The following is a 12254-nucleotide window of genomic DNA, read 5'->3' as shown; positions in this document are numbered from 1 at the left end:
CGACTTAGCGGCTGAACAGCAAATAGAAATGCATACCCAGGCACACTTTTAGGTCAGGCAAACAAAGATTTTTGTTTTGTTTTGTTTTTGTTTTATTTGCTGCCTTTCAATCCCTGCCCTTGGCTCGGAAACAAGGAGGAGGAGGCCACACTTATGCTATCAAAACAACTTCATTAACTATCTGGAGACTTCTATTAGTTTGGTCACATAGTAATCATTTATAGTTCGTCTCATCCCGGGAGAGTCCGCACGCTAGACCTGAAGGGATCCTCCAACTCCACCGCACTTCCAGAATGTAAACCTCGTGCAAGCTAGTAGCTTCTCTGTCTTGTTGACAGTAGCATTCCCCAACCTTGAGCAAGTCCTGAATCAGAGCAGATACTCTGTAAATACAGTTGAATGAGAGAATGAAGGGCAGACAAATAAGAATGTGGGCTGCTGCTGCTGCTGCTAAGTCACTTCAGTCGTGTCTGACTCTGTGTGACCCCATAGGCGGCAGCCCACCAGGCTCCCCCGTCCCTGGGATTCTCCAGGCAAAACACAGGAGTGGGTTGCCATTTCCTTCTCCAATGCATGAAAGTGAAAAGTGAAAGGGAAGTTGCTCAGTCGTGTCCGACTCTTTGCAACCCCATGGACCACAGCCTACCAGGCTCCTCTGTCCATGGGATTTTCCAGGCAAGAGTACTGGAAAAGAACTGGAAAAGAGTGGGGTGCCATTGCCTTCTCCGAGAATGTGGGCAGTTGTCTCCATCTCTGAAGAAGGAAGTGGTCCTTTGTCTTCCCAAAGCCCTGCAGCGAGAGCCTTTGGGGAGCACATGAGACTTTTAGAACAGTGCCAAGTCCACAGAAAGTTCTTATTCATGCTTCCTGTTGACAGAGGCCCCAGAAGACTCAGTTCCCCTCCCAGGATCCTAACATTCAGCCCCCAATCCTCTTTTTCTGGCCATGCCCCAAAGCATGTGGGATCTTAGTTCCCTGACCAGTGATAGAACCCGTGCTCCCTGCAGTAGAAGCAGAGTCTCAACCACTGGACCACCAGGGAAGTCCCCAAACATTTAGCCCTATAGTCTTCCTTGCACCATACCAAGCTGCTTTTGAACAAAATTCTGTACTCCTGTCTCTGAGTTCTTCCCAATAGCTCCTGACTTTTCAGAAAGCTGGTGGAATAAAAGGAGCCCTGGACATGGAGGATCAACCTAGATTCTGGTCCAGGCATGACCACTGTCTGGCTGTGTATCTTTGAGGAAGGCATCTAGCTTCTTTGGAACTTGGAGTCCTTGCTTATGTAGGAGGCATAAGAAACCAACTTCAATGATTATCATATGAGTTGAGCCATAGAAATACTTTTAAAACTGCAGAGCACATTTCTTCTAATTTTAGTTCTTGTTGTTAACCAGGCATGTGACCTGTGAAAGCAGCTAAGGCAGCCCCCAACATACCTAGAACTACATGCCGTTCCTTGTCCATACGCTGTCCCTCTAATCTTTGCATGTCAAAATGCAAATGAGTTGGTGAAATTATGAGATATAGCCTCAAATCTCCTCTAATTTATTTAAAAATATCATAAAAGATATATTTCAGAAATATTCCTTATTATTAGTTACAAACTGTTTACTGTTTGTGTTAATATCTTGATTCCAGGTGACAGAAACTTGCCCAGGCTGATTAAGCAAAAATGGGAATTTGGGGCTGTAGAACTGAAGAGTCTGTGGCAAAGTAGCTTCAGAAATGGCTAGATCCAGGTGCTTAAATGAAGCTGCTGGTCAATTGCCTCCAGGTTTCAGCTCAGTTTTCTTTGCCAGCTTCATTCTCAGGCAGAACCTTCCCAAAGACAGCTCTCTGAAGCTCCAGGATTACATTTTTTCCAGCCTAACAACGCTGTGGAAAGAGTGTGCTTCTTTCCAAATCATTCTAGAAGAATCTAGAAATGATTGACTCTGGATGGACTGGTTTGGGCATGAACCCGAGTCTGGGTGACATGCCCTCCCCTGCAGCCCGGTTGGGGCCCGTCTTTTACCCCCAACTCCCTACCCCCTGCCACATGGACTGAGAGTGGAGAAGGAGTGGTTGACTAAGAAAGAGTGGGGTGTTGTCACCAGCAGAATGAAGGAAGGAAGCTTGGCAGGCCAGACTCCAGGGATCCACTCACAGATGACCACAGGAAACAGGCTCAGCACAGAGGCGAGGACTGTTAGATCAGTTAGATACCAGGGTGTTTCTTTCAGACAAGGAAGCCCAGCTCTGCTTGGGACCTCCCCACCTTAACTTGTGTAATCTGTCCACCAGTTTACGTCTTCACTCAGTCACTCAGTTTTCTTGACCTTTACTCTTCTGGCGTCACCCGTTCACTGGCCATGAACTCCTCACCTTGGTCTCCTACTGGGTGACCCTGCCGTCACTTAAGCCTCTCATCTTCTTCCTTGTCTGGATCAGATTTTAGGGTGCCATCTCCTAGGGCTTGCTTGGTGTTTGGGGTGATAAGCCTCATCCCATTCCCAAGCAGATGTCTCTGAGTTCAGCCCTGGAGGGACATCTCCCAACTAGTGGACTAAGGCACAGAGACACAGGTGCTTCTGCCCTCTCAGGATCTCCCAGGACATTTACACTTGAACTTGTGATGTGTCAGGAAGAGGAAGGTCAAAGGTTGAGCTCTTTCTCAAGCCACTCAGCCCTCTCTATTTCCCCCAAAACTCTGTTCCCACAAATCTCATTCATCTTTCCAAGCCATGATTAGTCTTCCAGATGTGGCTCTGCTTTCATAGTTCAGGTGTCCTGTTCTACATATTTTCCTGAGCTAATCATTTGAAATGAACTTGCATATGAGTTTGTTCATGTATTGGAGAAGACTCCTGAGAGTCCCCTTGGACTGCGAGGATATCAAACCAGTCCATCCTAAAGGAAATCAGTCCTGAATATTCATTGGAAGGACGATGCTGAAGCTGAGGCTCCAACACTTTGGCCACCTGATGAGAAGAACTGACTCATTGGAAAAGACCCTGATGCTGGGAAAGAATGAAGGTGGGAGGAGAAGGGGACGACAGAGCATGAGAGGGTTGGATGGCATCACCAACTCAATGGACATGAGTTTGAGCAAGCTCCAGGGTTTTGTGAAGGACAGCTAAGCCATGTGCTGCAGTCCATGGGGTCACAAAGAGTTGGACACAATGGCATCCCACTCCAGTACTCTTGCCTGGAAAATCCCATGGACGGAAAAGCCTGGTAGGCTACAGTCCATGGGGTTGCAAAGAGTTGGACATGACTGAGCGACCTCACTTTCACTTTTCATTTTCATGCACTGGAGAAGGAAATGGCAACCCGCTCCAGTGTTCTTGCCTGGAGAATCCCAGGGATTGCAGAGCCTGGGGGGCTGTCGTCTATGGGGTCGCACAGAACCAGACAGGACTGAAGCGACTTAGCAGCAGCAGCAGCAGAGTGACAACTGACTGATGTACTCCTTTCTCTGCTCCTGGCCACACTCCCTGTTTGGTTATTTTCCCTAGATAGAATCCAGTTGAACTGGCTGTTCCTCATCCCTGTCTCACAAAACCACTCTAGAATCCCTAGACACATGCGCACCTAAAGAAGAAAGCGGGGCCATGTGTCGAACTATCCCCCAGAGGGCTGGGGTCGTGACACAACCTGTCTCTGTGTGCAGGTAGTGCTTCTGATTCTGACTCCCAGTGCCCCATCTCCTGACTCCGTACGACCTCTGCCTTTTCCCCACCTCTTCTCTGCTTCAAGCATATAGATCCAAGGTGACCCCAGTTTCCTTGGAAGCCATTTGAGAAAGACACATAAATACATGAGCGACCAGGTGGTTCTATAGAAAATATGCCTGGTCATAGCCCACGTCATATAGTCTAGAACCAACAGGCTACATTCTCATCCCCATGAACCAGGACACTTGACCCCCATCCCCACCCCCTAGATTCACCCTCAGAGTCCCAGCATCTTTTTTTCCTTCTACTCCATTGTCAACCTGGACCAAGATTTTCTCCTCTAGGACCAAGATTTTCTTCTGGGCACCATTTCTTCTCAGATCAGATGTACCTCCAGTATAAACAACGGAATGTGGGAGAAACACCTCTCTGCTACTATTTTACAAATTATTGCATTTATTTAGTTTTGGCTGTGCTGGGTCTTCTTGGCTGCTCTCAAGCTTTTCTCTAGGTGCAGTGAGTGGGGGCTACCCCAGTTGCAGTGTGCAGGCCTCTCATTGCAGTGGCCTCCCTTGTTGCAGAGCACGGGCTCCAGGGTGCTTGGGCATCAGTAGTTGTGCCCTAGAGCCCAGGCTCAGTAGTTATGACCCACGGGCTTAATTGCCCCGAGGCCTGTGGGATCTTCCCAGATTAGGGATTGAACCTGTGTCTCCTGCATTGGCAGGCAGATTCTTTACCACCGAGCCACCAGGGAAGCCCTCAGCTACATTAAAAAAAATTTTTTTTAATTGAGGTGAAAGTTGCATAATATAAAGCATACTAATTTAACCATACTTAACTGTATAGCTCAGTGGCACTAAGTACATTCACATTGTTGTACAACTCTTACCATCATTCATCTTCCAAATTTTTCACCTTCCTAAACTGAAATTCCGTCCCAGTTAAACACTAACTCCTCCTCCCCACCCCATATCCATGCCACGGATCCTGGCATCTACCAGTGTACTTTCTGACCCTATGAATTTGACTATTCTAGGTACCTTGTATAAGTGGAATCAAACAGTGTTTGTCTGTGCCAAATGAAAATTGGAATACATTTTTAAAGTTAATTTATGTCCTACAAACAGGTTGTACCTTCTTTTTTTCCTCATTCCCTCTGTGCAATACCCTCTGGCCCTCACCAGCCATCCACATTTAACTGTGTTGTTGTTGCTGTTGTTCATTCGTGTCCAACTCTCTGCAATCCCATCGACTGCAGCACTCCAGGTTTCCCTGCCCTTCACCATCTCCCGGAGCTTGTTCAAACTCATGCCCATTGAGTCAGTGATGTCATCCAACCATCTCATCCTCTGTCGTCCCCTTCTCCTCCTGCCCTCAATCTTTCCCAGCATCAGGGTCTTTTCAAATGAATCGGCTCCTCACATCAGGTGGCCAGAGTATTGGACCTTCAGCTTCAGCATCAGTCCTTCCAATGAACATTCAGGACTGATTTCCTTTAGGATGGACTGGTTGGATCTCTTTACAGTCCAAGGGACTCTAAAGAGTCCTTTCCAACACCACTGTTCGAAAGCATAAATTCTTCAGCGTTCAGCTTTCTTTATAGTCCAACTCTCACATCCATACATGACCACTGGAAAAACCACAGCTTTGACTAGAAAGACCTTTGTTGGCAAAGTAATGTCTCTGCTTTTTAATATGCTGTCCAGGTTAGCCATAGCTTTTCTTTCAAGGAGTAAGCATCTTTTAATCTCATGGCTGCAGTCACTATCTGCAGTGATTTTGGAGCCCAAGAAAATAAAGTCTCTCACTGTTCCCACTGTTTCCCGGTCTATTTGCCATGAAGTGATGGGACCAGATGCCATGATCTTTGTTTTTTTGAATGCTGGGTTTTAAGCCAGCTTTTTCATTCTCCTCTTTCACTTTCATCAAGAGGCTCTTTAGTTCCTCTTCACTTTCTGCCATCAAGGGGGTGTCATCTGCATATCTGTGTTATTAACCAGGTTATTCTACCTTTTTTGTTTGGTTTTTATTGAAGGATAATTGCTTTACAGAATTTTGTTGTTTTCTGTTAAACCTCAACATGAATCAGCCATAGGTATACATATATCCCCTCCCTTTTGAACCTCCCTCGCATCTCCCTCCCCTTCCCACCCATCTAGGTTGATGCAGAGCCCCTGTTTGAGTTTCCTGAGCCATAGAGCAAATTCCCATTGGCTATTTTACATATGGTAATGTAAGTTTCCATGTTACTCTCTCCATACGTCTCACCCTCTTCTCCCCTCTCTCCATGTCCATAAGTCTATTCTCTATGTCTGTTTCTCCATTGTTGCCCTGTAAATAAATTCTTCAGTACCATTTTTCTAGATTCTGTATATGCTCTCCTGTAATGTTCCTGAAAGTCTGGATTTGGTTAAGAAAGATGAGGAATGGGGAGACAGACCACTTCTTTACCCTAAGGGCCTAAAGAAGTTCTCTGCCCCACCTTGCCCATGCTGTTGCTGTTTAGTCCTTATGTCCAATTCTTTCACAAATACATTGGAGAAGGAAATGGCAACCCACTCCAGCATTCTTGCCTGGAGAATCCCAAGGATGGAGGAGCCTGCTAGGCTGCCGTCTACGGGGTCGCACAGAGTCGGACACGACTGAAGTGACCTAGCAGCAGCAGCCCTCCAGCCTCCTCTGTCCATGGGATTTCCTAGGCAAAGATACTGGAGTGGGTTGCCATTTCCTTCTCCAAGGGATCTTCCTGACGCAGGGATTGAACCTGAGTCTCCTGCTTGGCTGGAGGAATTTTTTTTTTTTTTAAACCACTGAGCCACCTGGAAAGTCCTGCCCATGTGTAAGATGTACAATATATGGACATACACACATTGTCCATTTACATGTACCTGCCATGTGTATATCTGGAGCATATGCCACTCCACTGGGTCACTTTGAGGGTCTCAGGCCTCATTTGAGCTCATTTTCCTCTTGGCAAGTAGCACATACCTGGTCTGTTCCCTCCCACTCCCGACTGTGCATCGACTACAGGGCCAGCGTCAGAAGAAGAGCTGCTGGGAAGGTGGTCACGGTAGCAGGGGCTTCTGCCAGCCTTTTCTTTGAAAGAGCTGGCTTTATGCTATCACTTTGGAAAGAGTTTGGCAGTTTCTGTTGAAGCTGAAAATGCAGATGCTAATGCTCCCAGTATTTCCCTCCCTGGAGGAATGTTCCCACAAGCGCACAAAAAAGACACGCACAGGGATGTTCAAAGTACCATTGCTATGCTGGTGGAAAGTCTTCAAGTCCACAAATCATTTTGCTCTTCCCTGCCTCCCTCTTATCACTCTGCGCCCGGCCCCTGTAGCGGAGTTTCCTCCTGGCAGTGAAGTTGTAAATGCTAGACCTGGGCTCTTCGGTGGACTTCCGTAAGCCAGCAGGTCTCCACCCAAGTAGGGGTGGGAGCAGAGCCTCTGCCAGGTGAGCAGGTGAGAATCACAGGATAGTATGAAGGTAGGATGGCGTGGATGGCTTGAAAATACATGTTTAATATAATTTTATCTTTGCAAAACAGTATTTGTTTAACGTGACACAAATGACAGCAGTTAGCAAGGTATTATTGTCAAAACGGCATGTGTTTCAAGGTCGTGGAGTGCTCGTCGTGGGGGTGGTATCTTGAGCCCAGTTCAGAGACCGAGCTCTCACAGGAGTTTACATAAACCAAGTGACCTGATTTCCTTTCCTGTGGAAGCACACCCTCCGCACCATTAACCTGAAAACCGGAAAGGGCTGAGATATGGTATTGCTAATGGTATCTTCAAACCTTCCCCTTAACACAATGCTCCAGGAATTATTTATCAGCAGGTGCGGCAGTCGTTACATTGAACTAGATTATATGAACTAGATGTTGTTGAGTACTCTGACTGCAAAACTGGGGCTCTAACTGGGGCTCTGTGAACCCCCCCCCCAAATAAAGGACACTAAGTGTGCTCAGGACTTTTACCCTGATGAGCTTTCTTTAATCTTTGTTGACCAAAAAAAAAAAAAAAAAATCAAATGTACAGTTTTTTTTTTCAGGATGACACTGGCAAATAGAATTAGTATTGAGCCTTCCCTTCCTCCAGTTAATACAACTTCTCAAATCAGAAATCCTATCTATAGTTTAGATCAATATAGTGAAAGTGAAGGTCACTCAGTTGTGTCCAACTCTTTGCAACCCCATGGACTGTAGCCTGCCAGGCTCCTCTGTGGCATTCTCCAGGCAAGAATACTAGAGTGGGCAGTCTCTCCCTACCCTAAGGCACTCCTAACATATGAAAATATCTGAAATAATCAGTACAATAATAAAGACAGAGCATATAATTTCAAATCAGTAATGTGAGAAATCAATATGAGAATGATATGAGAAATGAAAGGAAATAAAACAAAAGGAAAAAACCCAACTTAATCCCAGAGGAAGGCAAGGGAAGAAAAAAAAAGAAATATTAAAATATGAGGAAAACAGAGAGCACAAAATAAGATGGTAGGTGTTTTTTTTTTTTTGTTTGAATATGTTCATGGTGACAATTCATCTGGCCAGTACACTTATTATCAGGCCATGCGTGATATGCACGTATGTTTCAGTATGTATGTATACTTCAATGAAAGTGTTTAAAAATAAGATGGCAGAAGTAAATCCAAATATATTGGAGATTAATTATGACATAAATATGAATGAATGAAAGGATATAGTTAAAAGACAAATACTTTTGAATCATAGGACTGGATTACAGAAAATCCAGCTACTGTATGTGTTGCTTATAAAGGACACATTTAAAACATCAGGATATTGAGAGTTTGAAAAGAAAAGGATGGGTGAAAATGTACTAGGCAAATACTATGAAGAAAAAAACGCATATTGGTGCAGCTGTATTCATATCAGACAAAATAGATTTTAAGGCAAATTAATGTTGAAAGACATTCAACATTCTCAGAAGACTGAACTACAGGGAGAAATAGACAAATTCACTGTCATAGAAGGAATCTGTAAGCCACCTTTCCATGCAACTGATAGATCAGACAAAAGTAAATAAAGGTTATAAAGATCTGAACATTCCAAATTAACAAGTTTGATGTAAAGTGTATAGAGAGAACTCGTCAACAATTTCAGAACCTTTATTCTTTTCACAAATGGAACATGAGATAGACTATATTCTAGACCAAAAAACAATTCTCAACAAATTTCAAGGAACTGGTACTATTAAAATAGTATTCTCTGATGGCAGTGTGATTTACTTAGCAATGAGTAATAATAGGGTCAATTAAAATTCATATGCTTGAAAATTAAGAATCATTTCTAAACCTAGGAGTCAAAGAAAAGAAAATTAGGTGGGAATTAGAGCCTATTTATAACCCAAAATAATGAAAATTCTGCAAATCAAAATTGCGGCATCTCCCTAAAAGTGCTCTTATGTGCCTGCTAAGTTGCTTCATTCGTGTCTGACCTTTGTGACCCCGTGGACTGTAGTCCACCAGGCTCCTCTGTCCATGGGATTCTCCAGGCAAGAATACTGGAGTGGGTTGCCATTCCTCTCTCCAGGGAATCTTTCTGACTCAGGGACTGAACCGGCATCTCCTGAGGCTCCTTCATTGAGGGAAATTAATAACCTTATATGGGGCTTCTCAGGTGGCACTAGTGGTAAAGAACCTGCCTGCCAAAGCAGGAGACATGAGAGACGTGGGTTTGATCACTGGGTCGGGAAGATCCCCTGGGGGAGGGCATGGCAATCCACTCCAGTATTCTTAGCAGGCTACAGTCCAAGTCCACAGGGTCACAAAGAGTCAGACATAACTGAAGCGATTTAGCACACATGCAAGCAATAGCCTTATATACTTACATTAGCAAAGGACAAAGGCTAAAATAAACGAGTATCCAACCTTAAAAAGTAAGAAAAGGAACAACTGAAAAGACTCAATAAAGTACAAGGAAGGAAACAATAAAGATAAAATTAAGACATTAATGAAATAGAATACAGAGATAAATGCCAGAGAAAAGCTGGGTTTTTGGAAAAGACAAATTAATAGACCTCTGGCAAGACTGATCAAGGAAAAAAAAGCATATAAATACACCATTTGGGGATTGAAAATAAGACATAACTACTAAGAAGTATCCTGACTCAAGTTTCTTCACACCACCACTGACTTTTCTCTCAAGGACTTTTTTTCTTGCCCATTATAGACATGAGCCATCAATTGCTTTAGTCAGGGCTCACAGGCAGCATCTTATCCTGCTCTGTAGACCTCTGCCTGTGTTGGATGTTTAGACCCAACATGTGGAAATCACCCACTTTTGATTCAGGGCCAAAGATAAAGCTAAAGAATTCTGTAGTAGATACAGCATACCTTGGCAATGTGGCAGGTTTGTTGCCAGATCGCTGCAATAAAGTGAATGTTGCAGTCAAGTCAGTCATGAATATTTTGGTTTTCAGTGCCTGGTGGCTCGGTGGTAAAGAATCCATCTGCCAGTGCAGGAGATGCAAGAGATGTGGGTTCAATTCCTAGGTCTGGAAGATCTCCTGGAGCAGGAAAACGGCAACCCACTCCAGTATCTCTTGCCTGAAAAATCCTAAGGACAGAGGAGCCAGGCAGGCTACAGTTCACAGGGTCACGAAGAGTTGGACACAGCTGAGCATACACGCACACACACGCACACAAAAGCTTATACCGCACTTTAGACTGTAAACTGTACAATAACATTACATCCCCCCAAAAAAACACCCCACTTTTTAAATTTAGAAATACTCTGTTGCTCTTTGCAAAGTATTGCTCTTAGAAATACTTTGTTGGCCATATAAAGCTGCCACAAATCTTCAAATGGTGGAAACCACAGTATCTTGGAAGCACAATATAAGGAGGTATGCCTATTACTGAACTCTGCCATCTTACAGACACTGGCAAGGAATTCCACGGCTCTGATATTCCAGGATAAAAGGGCTTATAGCTTACCACAGGCAGTACTAGCCACGAATGAGGAAATGTCATAAACCACAGGGAACAAAATGAAAACCCTCACCCAGTGGATGAGTTGGATTTAAGAGATCCACTGCTCTTTGCGCCTTGAGCTTGGCACAGGAGAACTTGCCCTGGTTCTGTTTCATTGTTCCCCTTTTTGAGCCCTCTTCTCCCCAAAACATCGTAACCCAGGCTGGCAAATCTAGTCTCATATGGCCGCACCTAAGCTCCCATTTCCTGTGTCCGCAGCCGGCTGTCCAGCTCTCCTCCTCCAGTGCCCTACCAGGGAGACGCCCTGCTCTGCAGCCTCAGTAGCCGTTTATCAAAGGCTCTGCGCACAGCTGAGAGGAGAAATAGAAAATCAGAGGGTCGATGCAGGCATTGAGAGCGCTGAGCATCACGGCGCAGACCCGCCACCTTTCGCTGGTCTTACGGAAGAACCCCACCACGTGAGACACGCTGTAGGGCCCGAAACAGACCAGGAAATTGAACAGCGTCGCAACAACCAGCGCCACGGCTCTCCAGCGCTTCCGGGTCGCCCCTTGCGGGTGGGAGAGAACGATTCGCGCCAAACACCAGTAACAGAAGATGGTGACCTCCATGGGGACGAAAAAGAGGAGGCGGCACAGTTCCAGCCGCACCGGAAGCAGCACGCGCAGCTGCTCTTGAGTGAAGCTGTCATAGCAGACAGGGCGGCTGTTGGCCTCCCGCGACGAGTTGGTTGGTAAGTGCTGGACAATGATCACAACGCTCCAGTGTCCGAAGGACAAGAGCCAGATGGCCACGGCAGCGATCACTCCGTACACGGGCCGGCGGTTAAGCTTGTGCTGCGCGGTCAAAGCCACACTGCGGTAGCGCTCCACGCTGATGCCCACCAGCAGCCGCGTGCTGCAGGAGATGCCGCAGTGGAAGCCGAAACCTGTGAGGGCACAGAGCGTGTTCCCCAGGGGCCAGGTGAAATCATGCGCAGCCTCAGCCGTCCTGAAGGGCAGCAGCAGCAGCAGCAGCAGGAGGTCGGCCAGCGTCAGGCTGAGCAGGAGGATGTGGATGGGTGCGGGGTGGGGCTGGCGCACGCGCCCCACAAAGGCCCACAGCGCCAGGATGTTGGCAGGGAGACCGAAGAGGAAGGATAGAAAGTAGACAAGGAGAAGTCCCAGGTTTTGGGGACTTGGGGCCATCCTTCCTGAAGAGACAAAAGATGCTGTCAGAATTCTCGCTGAGTCTCCTAGCCCCAAATCAAGGTGAATCAGACTCTTTACATCTCCCCTCTGTGTTTCACTAAGGGATTATTGCCTACCCTGCAGAGGGAACACTCTTCTTCTTCCTGTGTGTCAGGGAGAAAGAACTTGTCCTTCTTCACAACAAAATTGTGCTTTTTTGCTTCACAACAAAATTACTTCTTTAGAATCTACACAACAGAGTTACCCAAGAAAATTACTTCTTTAGAATCTTCCTCTTCTTCATTTCCGCCCTGCAAATTGAGAGAGAGAGACAGTCTTAAGAATTTTGATGTCTCAGAAGCTCCCACAGGAAAAGTTTTGAGGTCTCCAAGTCCCCAATAGAAAGGGGGACTTCTCTGGTGGTCCAGTGGTTAAGAATCTGCCTGCCAATGCAAGGGACACGAGTTCG

At 45.8% G+C, this 12254-nt stretch overlaps 1 pseudogene; it reads right to left on the bottom strand.

Annotated features, from left to right (window-relative positions):
* On the bottom strand, positions 10834 to 11803 carry LOC102171457 (annotated as a pseudogene).

This window comes from Capra hircus, chromosome 18 (assembly GCF_001704415.2).
Source record: "Capra hircus breed San Clemente chromosome 18, ASM170441v1, whole genome shotgun sequence".
In the NCBI taxonomy this organism is placed as follows: Eukaryota; Metazoa; Chordata; class Mammalia; order Artiodactyla; family Bovidae; genus Capra; species Capra hircus.
Note: the sequence above shows the minus strand (reverse complement) of the source record. Positions and strands in the feature narration are given on the sequence as shown.